Source organism: Scyliorhinus canicula, chromosome 12 (assembly GCF_902713615.1).
Source record: "Scyliorhinus canicula chromosome 12, sScyCan1.1, whole genome shotgun sequence".
NCBI classification, from domain to species: domain Eukaryota; kingdom Metazoa; phylum Chordata; class Chondrichthyes; order Carcharhiniformes; family Scyliorhinidae; genus Scyliorhinus; species Scyliorhinus canicula.
In genome coordinates this window covers 131,620,591-131,642,215 of record NC_052157.1, presented here as the reverse complement: position 1 = coordinate 131,642,215, position 21,625 = coordinate 131,620,591, and the positions used below count along the sequence as shown (strand labels likewise).

Here is a 21,625-nt window from a genome sequence, read left to right as displayed (position 1 = left end):
AAAGGCCTGATGAAGATCCCTGCAGCATTTTGTGCATTTAAATTTCAAGACTTCAAATATGTGTATAAACGTTAATTATCAAGGATATTTTGACAAATTACCGGTAGAGACCTATTGGTCCCATTTTATTTTCTCCATGACTTAAATAACTGCAGTGAAGGAAATTCTGGGAAACTGTAGGATAAAAAGGTATCTTCCTTCCTATTCAATCTACTTGAAAGAGCAGGTTTCTGGTCACGTTGACCTGATGGATAATTCCTCCCATATTCATGGTCTTTAAAACCCGAAAGTAATTCTGCTTTAGTATATAACAGCAAGGTTTTCCATTGGTTAACAGGTAAACTTAAGACACAAAGCCTTTCATTGCCGAGAGAATTTATTGACTTTGTTCAGTGTCAACATCCCTCACCTCCCCGCAGTGTTCCAACTATTCCCGATTGAGATATGTTCAAATACCCATCCCTTGTTTCTCTTAACAATGTCATTGACATTAACAATGTAATTGATGAGACGTTGACATTACGGACTTGGTTCAAGGGGTGCGGAATGCCCATTGGCTTTTGTATTTTGATTTTCTATAAAGTTTCATGTGGTTTTCACTCGATGAGGCCAGATTTGGGCTGAGGTTTGGGACATGGAAAAGTAACTGCTCGGATGAGGTGTGACAGATTTGCTTGCACCAGTGAAGCCACCTTTTAAACCAACCTTTAGTGTCACATTTTGTTTGTTAACACACCTGTGAAGCTCTTTGGGATATTTTGCAGCATTAAAGGCACAATATAAAGGTAATTTATAGCAGTGGATGTTGGAAAGAATCATAGAATCATAAAATCATAGAATTTACAGTACAAAAGGAGGCCATTCGGCCCATCGAGTCTGCACCTGTCCTTGGAAAGTGCACCCCACTTAAGCCCACATCTCTACCCTATCCCCATAACCTAGTAACCTCACCTAGGTGAGAGGAACGTAAAAGGAAAGAAGGCAAGATTTTTCTTAGACTGATTTATGCTTAGATAATGTCCCATTGAGCTTCTAATGGCCTAATATAATAGTTTATTTCTCATACTGTGTACCAATAGTTTCTTTGTTTGAAATGATGGCACGAGTGATAATTTCCACACGCAGTCGATGCTTAAATTGAAAGCATATTGAATTTATTGAGCAGCAATTTTCCTTTTTTGGTGCTAATGCTGCAAGATGGCTATCACATTTTCCTGTTCAGCTTTAAAAAAAATATATTGGTAGATTCGGGTACGGAGTGGAGACAAGAAGACATTTTGTGTACAATTGAAATTTAAAGATATTGGGATAGGTACCAGTAAAAGTGAATGTTACAATGAAAGGGACAAAAATGTTGAAAGCCTTGCAAGGCATCTTAAGCTATTAGTAACCAAGGTTTATGGGATGGGCGATTCAGAAGAAGGGAGAGGAGATCCCATGGGCAGGCTTGAGGCTGTTGTTGGTTACAGTTTTGCTGGTCTGAAGAAATCTTTGTAGTCTTTACTGACTCTTGAAATCATTTACAAATATACAGCAAAGGGTAGGAATATCTCCATGCCTGCTGGTACACATGGCTGTGTCTAACACTCAACTGACCCTGGGTGCAAGTCATGTGCTCTCTTACATCATTGTGTGGGCACCACCATACTCAGTCCCACATTAACCCTATGCCCCAGACCTTTGTACTACAGAGGTCATACATCACCAATTCTGCACCTTACTGCCAGAGTTCCTCAGTCCATGATAGAGTAGTTGTTTTAGTAGCATGCTTTAGTACCATGTATATTAGAACTGAGAACAGTACCTTTTATGTAGCATGTTCTTTCTGGAATCCTTTGGTGTTTCACCTTTCCAATAATTAAGATGGAGCATTCTCAGTGGGAAACACATTGATGGCAGCAAGTGTGTTGCAGGGAAAGAAATAGTTGAACGGTTGCCACAAAGGCTCATGAGAATCAAAGTGCCAGGAGAAAGAAAGTGAAGAAATAGTCTCAAAGCTGCATGGTCCCTTTGAGGCCTTGACACCAATTCCAATGGTCATCATTTATATATAAAAACAGTAAGTTCTGGAAATAATCAGTAAGTCTGGCAGCATATCATGTGCAGAGAGGAACAGAGTTAATGTTTTGAGTCCAATATGAATCTCTTTGGAACTGGCCATTATTTACAGTTCTACTGGAAACAATATTCAGCAAGGGAAAAGTTCACAAGTGGTGTTAGTATAGTGTCTCTTGTGTGATTTTAAATGTTGTAATGAAGCTTCCACCTGCTTCTATGGTCCACTGGAATTGTTGCCAACTGCAAATAGACCAAGGGCAGGATACTCCGGTTCGCCAGCCGTGTTTTCCAGTGCGGCGCTCCCCCGCCAGCAGCGGGATTCTCCGTTCCCACAGCCGACCAATGGGATTCCGCATTGTGGCCATCCCATGACATCGGGAAATCTGTGGGCATGGATGCGTTACCCAGCAGATCGGAGGATCCGGCTGACAGAGAATTCCACTGCAGATATCTGGTGACCTCCATGGCTTTGATGCTCATCCAACTCTTAAAAAAACTGAAAGCCCATGAACATAAGTTGCTGGTGCATATTGGGACCCATTGGAAGTCTAGACGTCCGCACTTGCACTGTTTTTGCCAATAAGTTTAAACATCCAATGGATTGGATTTATTTATTGCCACGTGTACCGAGGTACAATGAAAAGTATTGTTCTGAGTACAGTCCAGACAGATCATTCCATACTTGAAAAAAAACATAGGGCAAACATAAATGCACAATGTAAATACACTGGCATCAGGTGAAGCATACAGGAGTATAGTATTAATCAGTAGAGAAGATATGTGAAGAGATCAGATCAGTCCATAAGAGGGTGATTTAAGAGTTTGGTAACAGCGGGGAAGAAGCTGAGGTTGATGTACACAGACATGGACCCTCCTTAAATGTATATGACACTGATCTCAGTGTCAGAGATTTAGGTTTGATATACACTAATTGTCCAGATACTTACTCCAGAATTGTTACGCTGTTTAATCTCTGATGTAACTCCGTGATTAACAGCGCAATCCGACTCACTACTCCACACTCACACCCTCTTGACCCAACTGCCCACTGCTCCTTGACTCTACTACCCCATGAACCAACTACACCCTGATCCAGCTACTTACCGCTCGCCAGACCTGAATTTACACCCCCACCCCGACCCAGATGGGAGATCCCAGCAGGAAGTGAGCATAGATATAATCATTCCGTGATCTCTACAGACTGCAGCATTACCGCTGATTGTAAGATCTGGCCCATTTTATTTAAATGTTTTTCAGCATTTAATATCTTGATGCCTTGGGGTGATGGAACTTATTCTATAATGCACCTAATGGAAATTAGAGTGTGCAAAGAAACAAGAATATCTTTTCTTAATGACTTTAAAGATGATTCCCGCTGTTGAGTGCAGGATTTAATGAAGATAAATTAGTTGATATTACTTTTACATGCTGTGTCATTGTTGATTGGTTATCAGAGATTTTAAATGAAGTATTGCAAATTAAGTACAACCAAAATTCCGTAAGATACAAAAGTTAATCTTTAACAAATGTATTTATCCTTTTCAGTAATTAAACTGTTGGGCCAAGTTGATAAATACAACTGAGTGCGCACTTTTAGAACATAGAACATAGAACAGTACAGCACAGAACAGGCCCTTCGGCCCTCAATGTTGTGCCGAGCCATGATCACCCTACTCAAACGCACGTATCCACCCTATACCCGTAACCCAACAACCACCCCCTTAACCTTACTTTTATTAGGACACCACGGGCAATTTAGCATGGCCAATCCACCTAACCCGCACATCTTTGGACTGTGGGAGGAAACCGGAGCACCCGGAGGAAACCCACGCACACAGGGGGAGGACGTGCAGACTCCACACAGACAGTGACCCAGCCGGGAATCGAACCTGGGACCCTGGAGCTGTGAAGCATTTATGCTAACCACCATGCTACCCTGCTGCCCCAGTTTGGTTGATAAAATATTTTTGACAGATGTAGCGCATTACGGTCTGGATTTTCATCCTCAAGATGAATAGCGAGATTCAGGAAAATTCCCAGCTTGACCTTCCTGCCTCAGGAGAAAGTGCCTGCACAGGCGGATCTTCATTGCTGGGGTGTGGGTGAGGGCCCGAATCAGACCAACCTATCTGGAAACAACTTTGGAGACGGCTACTGGGGCTGCAGGGTGTGGAGGGTGTTTCATTGGCCCATCTTTGTCCCAGTTAAAGTAAAAACATGACCCCCCTCACCCCTCAGACCTCTTCACTCCAAAAACTCTCCATGCCACGTCATTGCCCCCATGCCATGCTCTGCTCTTCCACCCACCTTGTGGCACCGATACGGTACTTTCATGTCCCATGGTCCCATATGCCCCCATACCATGACTATGGCACTTTTATGCCCATTGACCCACTGTGCACTGTGTTGATCCAATACATCCTATAGTGTATACCGAAGAAAAAGCTTTTTAAAAAAGTAGTTCATTCTTAACTTTCTATTTTGAAAAAAGGAGAAAGTTATGAATAAATTAAATTTCTAGAAGCTTTTAAAAAAAAATTTATTCCACTATACATTAGAGTGTTCATTATCCCAGTATACACTATCTGGAATCAGTGGGTTATGTTGTAGCTTCACCACGTTGTCACCTCATTTTTAGGTATGCCTAGTGCTGCTCCTGGTATGCCCTCCTGCACTTTTAATTGAACCAGGGTTGATCTCCTGGCTTGGTGATAATGGTAAGGTGGGGAAAATGCCACGTGGTTGTAGATTGTGGTTGTGCACAATTCAGCTGTGCTGATGGCCCACAGTATCTCATAGTGCTAGATCTCTTTGAAATCTATCCCATTTAACATGGTCGTTGCGCCACACATCACGATGAAGGGTATCCTCAGTATGAAGATGGGTCTTCATCTCCACAAGAACTGCACGGTGGTCACCCTTACCAAAACTGTCATGGATAGATGCATCTGTGGCAGGCAGGTTGGTAAGGATAGTGAAGTATGTTTTTCCCTCACCACGTGCCGCAGACCCAGTCCAGCAATTATATCCTTTAGGACTGGCCATCTCAGTTTGTAGTGGTGCTGCCGACCACTCCTGATGATGGGTATTGACGTCACCCACCCAGAGTACCTGACTCCATGAAAAGTTTGGAGGAGTAAGAGACACCTATCTCTGCAATGGAGCCAGCCAGTTTGGACGTGCCAGATGTGGGCTTTTGACAAAACCAGCTCGCACCCTGTAAATGTACTCTGGGAAATTGGACAACCTAGGAATGGCGTCCGGAATTGGGATCCGTCTAGCATTTTTAAAGAGCTCAGTGCAGCAAAGGGGTCATCCTCCCTCCTCTGTGGCGTGTTCTGCAGCGGAGGATGGGGAGATCATGAGTGTGTGGCAGCGAAATCATTTGATTCCCCCCCCCATGTCAATGAGGGTTCCCGTTGAACGCACCCTTCGCCTCTTTGAAATCTGCGGTGGGGGTGCGGCGTCTGTGGGACCGTAAGATCCCGTCAGCGTGTTTTCAATGTAACCATTTCCTTTTAAAATGAAGTTGTAGCCACTTGCAGCAAAACATTTCATGTCCTGTTCATTCTCGAAGAGGAAAAATACCTTTCAGCATCTTACTTTGCTCTTCTAGTAATAATCCTCAGGGCAAAACATTTCATGTCCTGTTCATTCGCGAAGAGGAAAAATACCTTTCAGCATCTTACTTTGCTCTTCTAGTAATAATCCTCAGGCTATTTCATTGCATCATTTTGCCAAACCACAGAGAGAAAGAGGGTAATTTTAAACTAACCCACTTGGATTCTCTATTGAGGTAGTGGAGAGCGGGGAGCCAGCATTCCACCTAATCCCACGTGTTTCACACTCAACAAGTTACGTTAAAATCACCACCAGTATTTCATTATTTACCCTGAAAATCTTCTATAATTTTGAAAAATTTCTATTAGATCCCTTGCTGCACCTTCCATGTTTTAAGGAAACTAAGCTCCTTCTGCACAACTATAACTTTTCATTTCTGTCATAATTCTCAGGAATCTCAGTTGTAAACCCTTTCAAAACCTTGCACATAATAACATGCTCATGGTTGCACACAGTGCTTCAACTATATTGCTCAAATTCAACCACACTTACTTTTACATTTAATTTCCCTATGTATGAAATTCAGAATCCCATAATGTTTTTATAGCCTTCTCATACCTTTACTACAAGATCTGCCCTTTAAAAAAAGAAAGAAAATCTTCTCATTGGATTTGAGTGGCAAGGATTTGCTGCCCATTCCGCTTTGCCCTTGAGGCAGCAAAAATAATTTGCCCAGCCATTTCAGAGAGCAAAGGGCAACCCAGTTGTTGTGTGCTCCTTCGATCAGAGGCGAGATTCCCAGTTCCACTGGACCAGTTTTCTAGGACGGCGCACCCCCGCTGGATTCTCCTTCCCGTCAGTCGGCCAATGGGGTTTCCCATGGTGGGCAGCCCCACGCCGTCGGGTAATCCCCTGGTGTGGGTGCGCTGCCGGCGCAATGGAGATCCCGCCAATGGAGAATCCCGCCAATGGAGAATCCCGCCAATGGAGAATCCAGCCCCATATTTTTCTTTCACTCTGCAGTCTTCCCATTTATGTTGTACTTTCTTTTGAGCGCACTACAACCACATTGCAGAATTGAACATTTCTCTGCTTTGTAGTGACTCTGTCACCTACCTACTCAAGTTGCCAGGCTGTCTTTTCATCCTGCATTCTTTTCATTGTACCTTTTAATTTGCTATCATTAGCAAACTGCAACATCATTTCTTCGATGATCATGTCCAAACACTTGAGAGAAAACAAAGAGAGCATGGTTCCATCCCTACCGAGGTTGCCGGGTCTGCTGAGTTTTTCCAGCAATCTCTGTTCTTGATCGAGATTCCTGCATCCGCAGTATTTTGCTTACTCTTTTATGCCTACTTTTTTCTTCCTGTCTCCAACCATCTCCGTAGCCAACTGCCGTAATTTTTGCAGTCCACCCTCGTCAAACGCCCTCTGAAAATCTACACCAACAGCCTCCACCACATTCCATTTATCTGTGTTTGAATTCTAAAAAAGGTTTTGTTTCCAAACACAAACAAACTGGTGTTAGGTTGTTACCCACCTATATAAGTAAGGATAGAGGGTACAATTGTTTTCTCAAAAAATAGGAAACACAGCAGGGTAGCATGGTGGTTAGCATAAATGCTTCACAGCTCCAGGGTCCCAGGTTCGATTCCCGGCTGGGTCACTGTCTGTGTGGAGTCTGCACGTCCTCCCCCTGTGTGCGTGGGTTTCCTCCGGGTGCTCCGGTTTCCTCCCACAGTCCAAAGATGTGCGGGTTAGGTAGATAGGCCATGCTAAATTGCCCGTAGTGTCCTAATAAAAGTAAGGTTAAGGGGGGGTTGTTGGGTTACGGGTATAGGGTGGATACGTGGGTTTGAGTAGGGTGATCATGGCTCGGCACAACATTGAGGGCCGAAGGGCCTGTTCTGTGCTGTACTGTTCTGTGTTCTATGTTCTACAGCAACCAATTTGTGAATAGGGAAGTCCCACAATTAGCAATGAAGTAAACGACTAGATCATCTGATTTTAGGTGTTGGATAAGGAAACCAAGAGAACTCTCTTGATTTTTTTATTATATGCACCTGAGAGTACACCACAGTGCTTAGGTTTAACATCCCATCCAAAAGATGGCACCCCAGTCAATACAATGCTCCCACCAATTATGCACTGGAGCATCAGCTTGGAATTTTTCCTCACTTCCGTGGGTTAGGACTTGAACCTGCAACTTCTTTACTCAAGTGAGGGAGCTACCAACTGAATCAGGGATAGGCCCAAATAGAATGACACTATAATTTAGAATGCTTCTGGAGAGCATTAAGACATCTCAACCTATCAGCCACCTTTTCCAAGGCCAGGGTGGCTGAGAGTTAAGAAGTGATACAAGGATACAGGGAAAGGGCTGACCAGTGGGTGTTCGTTTCTGTCAGAAGACAAGTAGATGGGAAGCCCTGTACCTCGCCTGTTGGTGCTGCACGAAAAACTTGCCAGGAGCATTTTCCTCTATCATAGAATTTACAGTGCAGAAGGAGGCCATTCGGCCCATTGAGTCTGCACCGGCTCTTGGAAAGAGCACCCTACCCAAGGTCAACACCTCCACCCTAACCCCATAACCCAGTAACCCCACCCAACACTAAGGGCAATTTTGGACACTAAGGGCAATTTATCATGGCCAATCCACCTAACCTGCACATCTTTGGACTGTGGGAGGAAACCGGAGCACCCGGAGGAAACCCACGCACACACGGGGAGGATGTGCAGACTCCGCACAGACAGTGACCCAAGCCGGAATCGAACCTGGGATCCTGGAGCTGTGAAGCGATTATGCTATCCACAATGCTACCGTGCTGCCCACAAAAATTGGTAAACACTTACATCATACTTTTTCATTCCCCACTGGACCTGCGCATAAATTCTGAGTGAAAAGTTGTTTCTCTTCCTCAGGAAGTGGGGCAGAAACTTCCAATTTGTTATTGCGATGGCCGGGAATCGAACCCGGGTCAACTGCTTGGAAGGCAGCTATGCTCACCACTATACCAGCATCCTACGCCACGGAACCATCCCATAGGTTAGGACTGCAGATGGTTTTGAGAAGTTGAAATTAATGGCATAAAAATTGGGTGGGTGCTATAAACAGCAGGTGATTTACTCCCTCAATACTGCCTAGACAGTGGAGCTAAAATTCCAATCCCATGTCTTTCAATTGTGATTTTGGCAATGATCTGTTTGTGTTTGCACTTATTTCTTGGTCTGATGTTCTGTGCTGTTATATAATGTACTTTTCTGTGTCTGTATGTTTTTGGTGTGTTTTCTGTCTTGCAAATTTATATGCTTAAAATACCTGCCATAATATTTTTGCTGAAGTGCCTTTTGTTGTTTTGATCTGCTGCTTTCGGTGTTTTCTCATGTTGGCTTTCTAAGCACGTCTCTTTGAGGATAAGGTGTGGCCATGCTCCTCCTCTGCTTCAATGTATGTCGCCTTCTCCTGGGGCAGGGGAGACAGAAATGTCAGTGCAGCTTTCTATTTATGTTTAATTTATCTGTGTTCTTGTGTCTCCCTTTTATTTTTCTGTGCAATGTGGTGCTTTCTGGAATAGTGCTCGATGTCTCTCCTTTGGTCACCGGTATATTTTGATGTGCATTACACTGAATCTTGGGGTAGGTTCCCCTTGATGTGACCATCAATTCACGCGAAACAGAGAGTGGATGTAAACTGTGGCTTTAATAGACTAGAACTGTGCCTGCCTGCGACTGCTGTGCTACTGAGAGCCGCCTACAGGGCTACTGCTCTTTATACCTCCCCTCAAGGCACCAACATGATACATTCCAGATAATATCTTACAATGGTCCATAGGTGGAGCCCACATGGGCAACAGCGTGATACAGTGACATACATGGTGAATGGTTAATGCAATACGTTCACCATATTCACTCCCTGTTAAAAATAATTGAAGTCCGGCGGGGGTGAAGGGTTCACAGGTTCAGCCTGTCCGGCGCCCGGATTGTGCGCTGTGATCGCTGAAGCTCTGGTATCGCAGCTGGCCCGGGTGTCGAACTCATCCGTGCGGGCATGGGTAGTGAAGTCGCCGGTGTGGGTACAGACGCAGACTCCGGGAGCGTGTCTTCTGGAGCTTTGTTCCTGTGCGTTGATGAAGGGGGAATGGAGGGTGGCAGGGGGTGCAGAGGCGGGGCGCTGGTCAGCGTAGGTTGGGTGGGTAAGTTCGAGTGGTGGTGGGAGTGGAACCTGCAGGTACCAAGTCCCGGAGGGAAACCGTATCCTGTTGCCATCGGGGTGTTCTATGTATGCGTACTGGGGGTTGATGTGAAAGAACTGGACCCTCTCAACCAGGGGGTCGGACTTATGGCTCCTAACATGTTTGCGGAGTAAGACGGGCCCCGGTGTCGTAAGCCAAGACGGAAGCGAGACCCTGGAGGTGGATCTCCTGGGGAAAACAAACAGGCGGTCATGAGGGGTCTCGTTTGTGGCCGTGCAAAAGAGGGACCTAATAGAGTGGAGTGCGTCGGGGAGGACATCCTGCCAGTGGGAAACTGGGAGATTTCTAGACCGTAGAGGGGAGGGGCCCTTTGAAATCAATAATGAGATGCTCAAAAGGGCGGGATGCCTTTACCAGGCGGGTCTTATCCGGTCGATAGAAGTGCGGCTTACACTCCGCGCAGATTGGGCAGTCTCTGGTCATGGCTCTGACCTCCTCGGTGGAGAAGGGCAGGTTGTGGGGCTTGACGTAGTGGAGAAGCCGGGTGACCCCCGGGTGGCAGAGGTCATCGTGGATAGCCCGGAGTCGGTCATCTTGCGCGCTGGCGCGTGTGCCGCGGGACAGGGCATCTGGGGGCTCGTTGAGCTTCCCAGGACGATATACTATATCGTAATTATCGGTGGAGAGTTTGATCCTCCACCTCAAGATCTTATCGTTCTTGATCTTGCCCCGCTGCGTATTATCAAACATGAAGGCAACCGATCGTTGGTCGGTGACGAGGGTAAACCTCCTACCAGCGAGGTAGTGCCTCCAGTGCCGCACAGCTTCCACGATGGCTTGGGGTTCTTTTTCGACCGAGGAGTGTCAAGTTTCGGAGGTGTTGAGGGTACATGAAAACAATGCTACTGGCCTGCCCGCCTGGTTAAGGGTGGCGGCGAGGGCGACTTCTGACGCGTCGCTCTCCGCATTGCGGATTTGGCAATATCCGCCTTGATGCAGCTGAAGGCCTGGCGGGCCTCGGCCGCCAGTGGGAAGATGCTGGCCTTGATTAGTGGGCGGGCTTTGTCCGCATAGTTGGGGACCCACTGGGCGTAATAGCAAAAGAACCCGAGGCACCTGTTCGGGGGCTTGGGGCAGTGGGGAAGGGGGAGTTGCAGGAGGGGGCGCATACGGTCGGATCGGGTCCTAGAACTCCGTTTTCCACGACGTAGCCAAGGATGACTAGTCTGGTTGTGCGGAAAATGCATTTCTCCTTTTTATTAGTGAGGTTAAGGGTTTGGAGAAATCTCTGGAGGTTGGCATCGTGGTCCTGCTGATCATGGCCGCAGATGGTGACGTTGTCCAAATACGGAAATGAGGCCCGCACTGGTCCACCATTCGGTCCATCGTTCTTTGGAAGACCAAGACCCCGTTTGTGACACCGAAGGGGACATCGAGGTGCATGTACCGGTTTATGGCTGTAGTCTACAACCATCCGGTTCTTTTCCCCGGTCCTGACGACCACCACCTGTGAACAGTGCCTGCCTGCGACTTCTCTGCTAGTGAGAGCTGCCTACAGAGCTACTGCTCTTTATACCTCCCCTCAAGGAGTGGAGCCAGGGGCGGAGCCCACAAAGGCACCAACATGATACATTCCAGGTAATATCTTACAATGGTCCATAGGTGGAGCCCACATGGGCAACAGCGTGATACAGTGACCTACATGGTGAATGGTTAATGCAATACGTTCACCACACCCCTCATGCCAGTAAAGCTATTCACAATGGTGCCTTATGTCTTTCCCTTTGCGTACTATTTCTGAACTGCAGGATCACTGTCAGCAGAGAGCAGCTTAAATGGTCTGAATTATTATTGGAGGTAGTGAAGAAAACAGGAAAGTAACAAAATAGGAATATGGCAGCAACGGAGTGCATAACAAGCCTGTAAGCAAGTGAACGGCAAGCCAGCCAGTGGCTGTGGTGTTAGGGTTAAGAGGAAGAAGCCAATGAAAAGCTAACACTGTAGTTGCAGGATCTCTGTTTTCAGGACCTTTGTGCTTATGTCTTGGCTTGAGGCTCAAATTTGTTGTCTTTTACCTCTGTACGTGTTCTACCAATGGAGGAAAATTGAGACAGTGACTTGTATATGAAACGTTAGAAATTTCTGACTGTTCTTTGGGGTTGTATCTGTCACTGACGATGGTAAGAATGGGGATATGGCTTTAATTTTACAATATCCATCTTTTACTCCAAGAAATGTGATTTGCCACCTCTTTTGTATTTTCTCTTAGAAGGGTCGATGCAGACTCGATGGGCCGAATGGCCTCCTTCTGCACTATAGGGATTCAATAATTCCATGATATTCATGATGTGGAGATGTCGGCGTTGGACTGGGGTGAGCACAGTAAGAAGTCTTTCAACACCAGGTTAAAGTCCAACAGGTTTGTTTCAAACACGAGCTTTCGGAGCACTGCTCCTTCCTCAGGTGAATGGAGAGGTATGTTCCAGAAACAATTATAGAGACAAAGTCAGAGATGCCAGACCATACTTGTAATGCGAGCATTTGCGGGTAATCAAATCATTACAGATCCAGAGATAGGGGGTGATCCCAGGTTAAAGAGATGTGAATTGTATCAAGCCAGGACAGTTGGTAGGATTTTGCAAGTCCAGGCCAGATGGTGGGGGTGAATGTAATGCAACATGAATCCAACATCCCGATTGAGGCTGTACTCATGCGTGCGGAACTCAGCTATAAGTTTTTGCGCGGCAATTCTGCGTTGTCAAGTGTCCTGAAGACCGCCTTGGAGAACGCTTACCCGGAGATCAGAGGCTGAATGCCCTTGACTGCTAAAGTGCTTTCCGACTGGAAGGGAACATTCCTGCCTGGTGATTGTCGCACGATGCCCGTTCATTCGTTGTCGCAGTGTCTGCATGGTCTCGCCAATGTACCACGCTTCGGGACATCCTTTCCTGCAGCGTATGAGGTAGACTACATTGGTCGAGTCGCACGAGTATGTGCCGCGTACCTGGTGGGTGGTGTTTCCACGTGTAATGGTGGTATCCATGTCGATGATCTGGCATGTCTTGCAGAGATTGCCCTGGCAGGGTTGTGTGGTGTCGTGGTCGCTGTTCTGAAGACTGGGTAATTTACTGCAAACAATGGTTTGTTTGAGGTTGAGTGCGGCCTCAACCGGGTTCTTGGATTCATGTCGCTTTACATTCACCCCCCACCATCTGGCCTGGACTTGCAAAATCCTACCAACTGTACTGGCTTGAGACAATTCACACCTCTTTAACCTGGGATCACCCCCTTTTCTCTGGATCTGTAATGATTTGATTACCTGCAAATGCTCGCATTCCAAGCATTGTCTGGCATCTCTGACTTTGTCTCTATAAATGTTTCTGGAACATACCTCTCCATTCACCTGAGGAAGGAGCTGCGCTCCGAAAGCTCGTGTTTGAAACAAACCTGTTGGACTTTAACCTGGTGTTGTAAGACTTCTTACTATGATATTCATGAGCAAGAGTACTGAATAGTCCTTTGATTAGTAATGGACTTACAAAAAATTTAGGTTCGTAATTTTCAGTAATTTCATTTGATGAACAACTATAATTATTTCAAGTCTATTTGAAATCCGTGTTAGGGGTGATGGTGCTGGACACTGTGCTTCTACGTAACAGCTTCTGTTGCAAAGTAATGTGATGTCTTTAGTCAGTATGTGAGTGATTAGGCACAGGTAGGAAGAATTGTCTGTCACTGAAGAAACAGTCTAAACAACCTATTATAGAAGAAACTCGCATGGTTGTGTGGTTAATGCCTTCGTCAGTGAAAGTGCAAACCAGTTTATCCACACAGCGTAATATAACTGGTGTAGAGGTTGTATGGTTTTGTTTTACGTTACGTGGGGGACAAATGCACCAGAAGTGCAGCCAATGCATAGCCAAGGGAACGAATAGCTCTTCGCGGGGAATTCACAGATTGCCTTTAATTTTTATAGTTGAACAAATGCAAACTTAAGCTTTTCCCTTCAAAGTATTTTTGGCTTCATTCATCTCAAGAGTCAACTGTTCAAATATCTGGATTCTGAACTCTGCAAGTCCCTTCAGCCTTAAATTCATAATACTAAGAAAGTAGATTTCCTTGGTTGGCTATTTGTAGCAACACTTTACACACACTCCTTATATAAGGGCACAAGGTTCTCTATTAATTCTGAGCAGCGGAAACGTTTTGCTACTTGAATGAATGAGAGCATTGTATATTGGGGATAGAATAAAGAAGAAAAATATTTTACTTGGGAGGTAGCTCCATTTATTTGTTTTGCTTGTTTAGATATGAGTGTTTTCTAAGTACCAGTGGTGCAGTACACAGGAGACAGCAATCTCATCACAGTGTGCCATCATTAGTACTAGATCTGAGAGCCTGACAAAATTTATTAAGCACGCAGCATAATCCATGCTTGAAGCATTATATTTGCAACAAAATATATTAATACTTTATTACTTCACGCAATCCAACTTATTTTTAAAAGAGTCTCTTGCATTGACAGAATGCAGTATATTTTAGATGACGGTGTGTTAAATGGCATTGCACTGCATCTACAGGACTTTGTGCCAGGTGTCAATTCAAGGTCACAATATTAAGAGCAGTGTGTGCACAACTCTGAGCTATTCATGAAGCACCAAACACTACTATGAATCCATTAGTTAATTTATATGCATAATTCAGAGTTAAATTACAATTTACGTTCTTATAAATTATGTAGAGTGTAGTGTATTATGTAGACTATTAAATCCTGACATCAACGTTGAAAGATTTTGGGCGGGAATCTCTGTTTCAGAGACTAAGTGCTGACGGTGGGGGGGGGGGGGGGGGGGGGGGGGACTGAATTGGTTGTGTTCTACGACCACGGAAATGGCGCTGCTCCCGGAGCAATTCAGGATCCGTTAGTGGGCTAGCACCGATGCCACATGGAACTAGAGGAATTCCAATGAAAAAGGGTGTCTGATTTGCCGGGGTCGGGATTGGCACTCGACAGAAGCCGCCTATAAGCATTCCACTCCCCAGCATGCACTCATTCCAGCCGACAAGGTGGCAGCCAGGAGGGCAGCATCCCAGTTCGCAGACGCGGAGCTCGAGATTCTGCGGGGCGCCGTGGAGAAGAGTGGGGACGTCACCTCCTCGGGTGGGAAGGTGGCTGCCATTCACTGGGCCTATACGCAGGTGGCAGAGGACATGAGTGCCATGAGCCCCATTGCCACGAACGGCCAGTAGTGCCGGAGAAAACTATATAACCTCCTCAGGGCGTCCAGGGTGAGTAGCCAGCACAATGCCGTTGGCGCTAACCCTCAGATCACACACCTGTAACCTACCCCACCCAACGTGGAGGATGACCAAACCCCACCCACCAGCAGTCTGCTCGCACCCCACCCAGGGCCATATGCTAGCCATGGTCGGTTGCTCTGCTCACAGGCCACCAGCTGCCCACCCCCTGTGCTGCCCTACTGCCTAACACTGTGCATTTTCGGTCTCCCTGCCCCAGGAAAAGGCGACGTATAACTGCAGGGAGAGAGCAAAGACAGGAGAGGGCCTGCCGCTCCTGCGGCCCCTCGGTGGTGGGCAGTGAACCTGGTCGGTGGGCCCGGGGAGACGGCAGTCTCTGAGGCAGAGGTCGGCATCGGGGAACCAAGTGATGTCCCGCTGAGTTGCGGTGTCTCTATGGCACGCGTGGCACAGCCCCCACATCAACCCACCACCTCCACACCATACCATCTCCCCCACACTTCCACCTGAATCCGCAATCCAACCATACGTCTTGTCCTGTGATTCTCAGGATCACCTGTTGACAAGGCGGACCCTTCTGGTGTCCCCCAGCAACAACCCCAGGCCACGTCCAGCGATGAGGCGGCAGAAGACAGTGACACGAACCCCCAGACAGCAGTCTGTGACACCCCGGAGCACAAGTCCTTGAACGACACTGACTCACCATCACAACTGTCTCCACCATCTGAGAGATGCACCTCAGTTGGGTACTGTAATGAAGAGGCTCCTGGGACACTATCTGGTGCTCAGCACACACGTGCAGTGGTACATTGGGTGGAGGCAGGAATCCCCGAGGGTCGGGCGGTAGGCCGTCCAGGCGGGACACGGGCTTCTGGAATCGGCGGGAACAACGTGAGGGGTTTTCAGCAACCATCCAGCGCCTGCAGGGGCAGTTGGAGGAGTCCGACCGCCTACAGGGGCAGGAAGCGGGTGTCGACCGTGTGTGCCACCCCGGCTAACACCACACGGATGGCACCCGCAGTGGCGGCAGTGTGGGCGAAAGTATCGGCCAAGGGTCAGGATGTCCAAGATTTGGGACATTCTGTGTGGGCAGTGGCTGAGGCATTGAGCCTGTCACAGGCAGCACCAGGGCCACCAGGACATTGCAGTGGCGCTCCAGAGCTCGGCCCAATCGCAACGGGTCATGGCTGTGGGCATCAACAGCATTGCACAGGAGTTGGCTGACCTGAGCCAGTCACAGAGGGACATGACCTTTCTCTGCTCTCTCCCTCAGCAGCCACGGCGCCTGTTTCCCGATTTTTAAAACCATACGAACCTCGCTGTTGGTAATTCCTCCTGGCGGAGGTGGAGCATTGCGGGAGCCCCGGAGAATACCGGGATGGCCACGTTAATGATATGCCAACATTGTTTACTGAATGTGCGGCCTAGAATGCATTCAATGCTGCTGTTGAGGCACAGCAGAATGGCATTTTGCCGGGCACCTGGCACATGCTTCAATATACGACTGACGCACGATTCTCCACCCGATCGCGTTTCCCAATTCTGCTGTCGCCGACGGAGAATTCTGCCCTTGCCTTATGGATATAGAGAATGACCAGCACTATTTGAGCAATTTCCTTGACTAATCTTGATTTGTTGCATTACATGAAAGCTTCCTTACCCATCACTATCTTGCAAAAATCCAGAAAAAGAGACTTTGGGGGGGGGTGGTTTGGGTTGGTTGGTCCATTGTTGAGTATACGTTTTGTATGTGATTCATTTCATCTGCCTCCTTTTAAAATAATTGTATTTGATTTTTTTACTTTAGATGTAGTTAAATTTCTGAATGATTAATGATGCAAATTTATAACAAAGCTTGCATTTTCTTTAGGAAGTAACCACGGCTGATTATTGCAGGTGAATTGTTTTAATTTCAGTGAAACATTCTTTGACATTAGATGAGTTACTGTAAAGGAACCTTTGCCCAAATTATCTGCAGGGTGGAAGTTGATGATGTACAAGAGAATTCTGTGTAGGTCAGGGTTTTTCTCGAATAGTTATTTCTGTAAGCTAGTAGAAAAAAGTAATAATTAGAAACAAATGGAAGTAGTTTCATGTTGGAGCGAAAAACCAATACTTTCAAACAATGATCCATTACTCACATTTCTAACACAGTCCAATAAAATTCACTGATTCCAAATTGTGATTGTCTTTTCTACCTTGTTAATCCAGATTGAAAATCAGATCCCAAAGGGAATTCATTTGGAATTAATTTGCTGTCCTCGTGGTGCATAAATGATGTAAAAAAAGTGGAGAATAGTTCAGTTGCTGACATGGAAAATTGGCAATTCAAAAGACTTCACTACCGCATAAAATTGTAATTCTTTACGCATAACGATACAGGTACTCCCTACCCACTGTGTAGCCTCCCGGGAATCGTGGTAAACCGGATACAAATCCAGGCCAATAAAGGGATAAAAACCTGGAACATTCCCCCCAAATGCTAATCCCTGTTACCCCTTTAAGTGATCTTGGCTAGTCCAGGAGCCTAATTATAATGGTCTTTTATAAGCAAGTGCAAGTGGGTTGCTGCTCACATCCAGTTGTTGTCCTGTCATGCAGGTTCACCAGACACGTTCTACTCAAACTCACCCCTTAGCTCATTTGAGGTCCATATGCCGGTACTCATAGCTTTGATTGACTGCACCACACCAGTGTGTGTTGGCAGAGGAGTCGAACAGGGTATTTTGTATCTGTCTTCGCAGTAGAAGACTTAGAAAACATCCCAAAGATGCTAAAAAATCGAGAGGTGAATGGCAGAGGAGAACTTAAAGCAATCACCACGTAATATCCTGCATAGGGCCTACAGGGTGGAACCAATTATCTTCCCCGTGGTGCTCACAGAGTACGAGCTGCCCCGCCAGGGGCAGGAGAACTCTACCGAATCAATGTATAAAAGGTCAGTCGGTAAGGCATCGGCCAGCAAGTTACCCGGTAGGGATCTACCAGGAACATAATATACAGTATTATAAATAAATCTAGTTCTTTCCTCAGTGTGGACTCCCTGTGTCCTTATTAAAAACACCACTAGAGAAAAAGCTCTGGGAAGACTATTAAACCTAAAGGCTGAAAGGTCCCCAGGACCAGATGGCGTGTATCCTACCATCTTAAAAGAAATGACTGCAGAGATAGTAGATGCATTGGTTGTAATCGTCCAAAGTTCCTTGGATTCTGGAAGGACCCCATTGATTTGGAAAATAGCAAATGTAACACCTTTATTCAAGAAAGAAGGGAGACAGAAAGCAGGAAACTTTAGGCTGATTGGCCTAACAGCGGAGGGGCAGCAGGGTAGCATGGTGGTTAGCATAAATGCTTCACAGCTCCAGGGTCCCAGGTTCGATTCCCGGCTGGGTCACTGTCTGTGTGGAGTCTGCACGTCCTCCCCCTGTGTGCGTGGGTTTCCTCCGGGTGCTCCGGTTTCCTCCCACAGTCCAAAGATGTGCGGGTTAGGTGGATTGGCCATGCTAAATTGCCCGTAGTGTCCTAATTAAAAAGTAAGGTTAAGGGGGGGATTGTTGGGTTACGGGTATAGGGTGGATACGTGAGTTTGAGTAGGGTGATCATGGCTCGGCACAACATTGAGGGCCGAAGGGCCTGTTCTGTGCTGTACTGTTCTATGTTCTATCTGTCATAAGGAAATTGCTAGAATCCATTATGAAGGAGGTTATAGCAGGATACTTAGAAAATCATAATTTGAGCAGGCACATTCAACATGGGTTTGTGAAAGGAAAATGGAGTTTAACTAATGAGTTTTTTGAGGAAGTAACAAGCAAGATGGATAAAGAGATACCACCTTAGATGTGGTATACTTGAATTCCCAAAAGGCATTTATTGCAAGAAGAATTGAATATAGAAATAGGGATGTTTTACTGCAGCTGCAGAGAACTTTGGTGAGACAACATCTGGAATCTCGTGTACAGTTTTGGTCTCCTTATTTAAAAAAAAGACATAAAGCAGTTCAGAAGAAGGTTCGCTTGACTCATTCCTGGCTTGAGAGGCTTATCTTATGAAGAAAGGATGAACAGGTTGGACTTATTTCCTTCCCAGTTTAGGAGAATTGGTGGTGATCTTATTAAACCATATTAGGTCCTGAAGGGATTTGATAGGGTTTATACGGGGAGGATGTATCCATCCTATGGGGAGACTAGAACTAGAAGACACAGTTTAAGAATAAGAGGTCCATTTAGTACAGATATGAGAAAGTTAGTCTCTGAAATGGTCCTTATTATGTGGAATTCTCTTCCCCAGAGAGCAGTGAAGGCTGTCCCATTGAATTTAGACAAATATTTGATTGATCAGGGAGGTGAGGGTTATGGGGGAGGGGGGGGGGGGGCACAGATGGCAAAGTGGAGTTGAGATGACAATCAGACCAGCCATGGTCCTATTGAATGGCAGAGTACGCTGAATGGCCTACTCTTGCTTCTAAGTCCTATGTTACCGAAAACTCTGGCTTCTTCAACGGGACTTGGAGCCACAGGAGGCTCATGGGAAATTAGGGTCTTGTATTAGAATGATGGCGGCATGACGTGCCTTCAGATGTCCTTAAGGGGTGTACTATGTGCTGATGGTGTTGTACACTAGTGTGTACCTAGGTGATACCAAGTGAGCGATTGGGTAGAGGAGAAAGAGCATGAGATGGATGAAGCACAGAGGTTTTACCTCTGGTTTCATCCTGCTGCACCTCCTCTATGTTCTCGGCCCCGCATGTCTCTTGGGCAGCATACTTCAATTTTTAGTTTCAGGATTGTTCTGAGCTTTCTCTCTCTTACCTTTAAGCAGAAAACTACTCATACAATGCCTACCAGGATACATGCCCTCATTGAAGATTATGGGTTGGATTTTATAACTTATTACTCTGACTCTCGGAATGGCATTGTTAGCGGGAGAGGATCTCAAAGAAATAATTCAACGCCCAGGGCTGTTGGTCCTCGCATCAAATGGTTTATTTCGCCGTCGGGAAGATGGCGGCTGTTAAAGTCCCAGACCACCTCTCCACCGAACAAAGGAAAACTTATACATTTCTCAAAACAGCTACACAGCCCATTTCGACTGGACCTTGTCCAGTAATATGTATGTTATACATTACATACATTAATTATATATCCAATTAAACTTGACATTACGGAAAGTGGGTTGATACCTAACCAGCCCCTAACTTCATGAAGAAGTCACTCAAACTGACTGTTAAAATTATCTTTCCTGCCTGCACCTGGAACCCTTGGGCTGGCAAGGATACATAATGCTCCTTGACCTGTGGAGCTGTTATCACTTGCTGGTGAAGTACTCCCCAGAATCTCCCATGTCTGTTTCCCATTCAATACCTTAAAATCAATCATCTTGGTCTCCCTGACTATCTCTGTTGTCTGTAATTAAATGATGTTATTTATATCAGTTTGCAACTTAACCCAGTTAATGGTTGTATAGGAATGTGGCTAATTCAGCTAAAGGCCATTTTGTGTCTTTGGTATTGTCAACTCAGCTAACAACCGTTTTGTGTAACTTCTTTTAATTGTATGTCTGTCCTTTCTGATATTAGTAATTCTTAGGTTATAAAATCACGCGCATTGTTTATATACTATCTGTTCCTACAAATTGCCTCTTATACGGGCATCTAAGCCAGGGTACCTTTATCTAAAACCTTCTTTCTAAATCTGACTTCAACAGTATCCATGGATGTCAATATATAGATTGATAGGTTTTTGAATAATAAGGGAATTGAGGGCTATTGGGTGGGAGGGTGGAGTTGAGGGAGAAGATCAGCCATGTTTTTTTGATTGATAGAACAAGCATGATGAATTCAATAACCAACTCCTGCTCCTATTTCTAATGCTCTCATTAGATTACAGCACTGCATTTGCTTGACTGTCTACATTATGCTCTTTTGTCATTTTTTTAGTCTGGCAAAGTGCTGCCAGTCAACTGTGCTATGGACATAACCTTATTCAGTGTTCAGTTTAGAATAAACCCATTCACTACAATCTTTTTCTTTAAATCATTCATTTCCATAATATGAGATCATCAACCCAACCTCACCCCCAACTATCATTTCAAATTCAAAAGTGACAGCGACTTCAATGAAACTCATACATTTTTTATCTTGGCAAAGAGCAGAATTGATTTTGAAATTGAATTTCCGACGGTAAAAATCAGTCCAGTTCTCTCTGCAATGTTTGGGTCCTAGCTACTTAAAAACATGTTTTAAAGATGCTATTGCCCACTGGGGTAAAAGGAAGTACCATTAGTTCAAGCTTTCCAGAGCAACTCGAAAGTGTCGCAGCATATTAGCTTCTTGAATCCTGGCCACTTGAACATCAGAAATATCAGTATGGAGGGAATGCATAACCTTTGCTGTACTCTGCTGTCAAACATGCTCCAACAGATTAAAGGAAAAGTCAAGACAGTCTGACTAATAGATTACTTGGATCATAAAGGTTAAATCAGACATCTTCAGATACTTGCTGGTAATTCCAAAGAGATACTCTCAAGTTTCATATAAACACTTTGTAAATCCT

General features: G+C 45.6%; 1 protein-coding gene across 7 annotated transcripts in view; it reads left to right on the top strand.

Moving 5' to 3' along the window:
- Positions 1-21,625, top strand: part of LOC119974848 (rab effector Noc2-like) — a 253,248-nt gene that overhangs the window by 184,034 nt on the left and 47,589 nt on the right. The window lies entirely within an intron of this gene.